This window comes from Penaeus chinensis, chromosome 10 (assembly GCF_019202785.1).
Source record: "Penaeus chinensis breed Huanghai No. 1 chromosome 10, ASM1920278v2, whole genome shotgun sequence".
Lineage (NCBI taxonomy): Eukaryota > Metazoa > Arthropoda > Malacostraca > Decapoda > Penaeidae > Penaeus > Penaeus chinensis.
In genome coordinates, this window is record NC_061828.1 from 26,408,401 (window position 1) to 26,410,900 (window position 2,500).

A 2,500-nucleotide genomic window follows, 5' to 3' on the forward strand; every position below is an offset into this window, starting at 1 on the left:
TGTCGTGATTAGGCCTAGAAAAGTAAACGGCAATTATATATATATATATATATATATATATATATATATATTTTATTTCAAAATAGATTTTTCACCGACAGGGTCTAAAATATTAGTTCACCGTATTTAATACTCCAAAGATAAATTCTTAAGCTAGCTGTTTACGATCTAGTATTGGTTAATGATTTGCTGCAGGTATACTATTTCATTAAATTTATAAATTGAACAATAGAACTGATACACTGACATAAGTTATGATTATTAAGATATGTAACAAGGCAGATAAGGACAGAGATCATATTGATTATATTTTAATAGGGATACATAAGGTTAACATTCATTACTCATAAGATTTTTGCTTCTTTGAATCACGCAATGCAGTTATGCAATGATCTCAGTTGGCAAGGATAGTGATGGTTATGTAATGGCATCGAGTTACTCACCACTTTTGCTGCTTTTTATTGTTTATGATTCAAGCTCTGCCGTTATCATTATGATCAGCATTGCCATTGCTATTGGTATCGCTATTATGGGTAATCTTATCATTCCCATTATCATTTTTATCATCAGTAATATGATTCTTATGATTAATATTGCTCCGACCTTACTGGTCACGGGTTCAGATCCCCGCCTGCGGAAATTGCATAATACTTGCGCTCCGACTGCTGGCTCGAGTCATGATTGTTAGTGTGTTTTTTCAATGCATCATTATCAGCTTTGTCGCTATTATTACCTTTATCATTGTTGCTGATGTGGCGGTTCTATTGCTTTTGTTGTCACGATCATCATTTTAATACCATTACACTTATGAAGATAATAACCACATTTATCAGTATCAGTACAATTAACATTAATATATTTCATAGGATTGCGATAATCAATTTCTTTCATATCATTACTGTAATTACTTTCTTTATTGCTGATTTTAATGTAGATTTTAGCGTCATCAGAATTACTACTACTACTACGACTATTATTATTATTCCCATAATTACATTTTTCATCATTATCATGACAACTATTCATACTATAATTGTCAATTTCATTTATATCATTCTCATTGCTGTCAAATATTACTGCTATATTTTCTTATTACTATCACCTCATCATTTAATGATTATTATTATCATCAATAATCTGTATGATATGGTTATCATTATCATTACTGTCTAGTGTCATTGATACTATTATTATTTTATTATAATTATTATTATTGTTGTTATTATTATTGTTGTTGTTGCTTTGTTATTATTATACCCCCATTATCATTATTATCATTATTATTTATTATTATTATTATTATCATTATTATTACCATTATTATCATTATTATTTATTATCATTATTATTATTATTATTACCATTATTACCTTTATAATTTTCATTATAATTATTATCATTGTCGTTATTGTTATTGTTTTTTTTATTATTATTGTTATTATCATTATTATTATTATTATTATTATTATTATTATTATTATTATTATTACTATCATTATCATTATTACTATTATAGTTGTTTTTGTTATTACCATTATGATCACTATCACTATTGTTATCATTATTATAATGATTATCATCATTATAATTATTGTCATTATTATGATGACTATGATTATTTTGTTGTTATTGTTTTAATTTTTATTATCATGCTCATTAATATTCCAGTATTATCATTATTTATATAATTTCCATTATAACCATCACCTTCACCAATAACAGTAACAGTAACAGTTGTAGTTGTAGTAGAGAACGTCAAACGCATACCTATCACCGTTATTGATATTTATGTTATTATTTTAATTATCATTATAAATCTTATTATATTTAACTATATTATCATAATTGTTTTTATTATTGTTATACATATTACAATTATAAATTTTGTTTGTTGTTTTATTGGTATTAGTAATAGTATTTTTATTGTTGTACCTGTTATCGACCATCAGAACAAAGAATACATAACAGAATGCAACATTTTATCCGTATATTGGAAAATGAAGTGATTGTATATATCTTTACGGCATAATGATAATGTTAATGACAGTAAAGATAGTCAAAATCATATTACATTATTATCATTGTTATTTTTATTAGTGCTAGTATTATTATTGTCGTTATCGTTATAATAGCAACAATGATAATCAAAAATAATAATTACAACGCCAACCCGCTTTACAAACAATGTAAAGAGCGGACGAGGAAGACTCCGCCCCCAGCCTCTCCGCCCCGCCCTCCAGCGTCGTCCGTTAGACCATCCATCATTCCTTAAAGCTTCCTCCTTAATCCTGTCTGTAGTCCTCAGCGTCTTGCCCCCCCCCCCCCCCCACCCCACACACACACACACCCCTCACCCCACCCGCACCATCCTCCCTCCTGCTGGAAATCATGTCATGTGGAGTCGTCGCTGGCCCGCGCAAGGGAGAATCGGGAGGTGCCACACGCGAGGGGATTGTGTCATACGCGGTGCCACCAGGGAGCCGCAGCTCGGCCATGTACT

At 29.9% G+C, this 2,500-nt stretch overlaps 1 protein-coding gene across 1 annotated transcript in view; it reads right to left on the bottom strand.

The window, feature by feature from the left end:
* Positions 1-2,500, bottom strand: part of LOC125029915 (putative GPI-anchored protein pfl2) — a 15,928-nt gene that overhangs the window by 13,378 nt on the left and 50 nt on the right. The window lies entirely within an intron of this gene.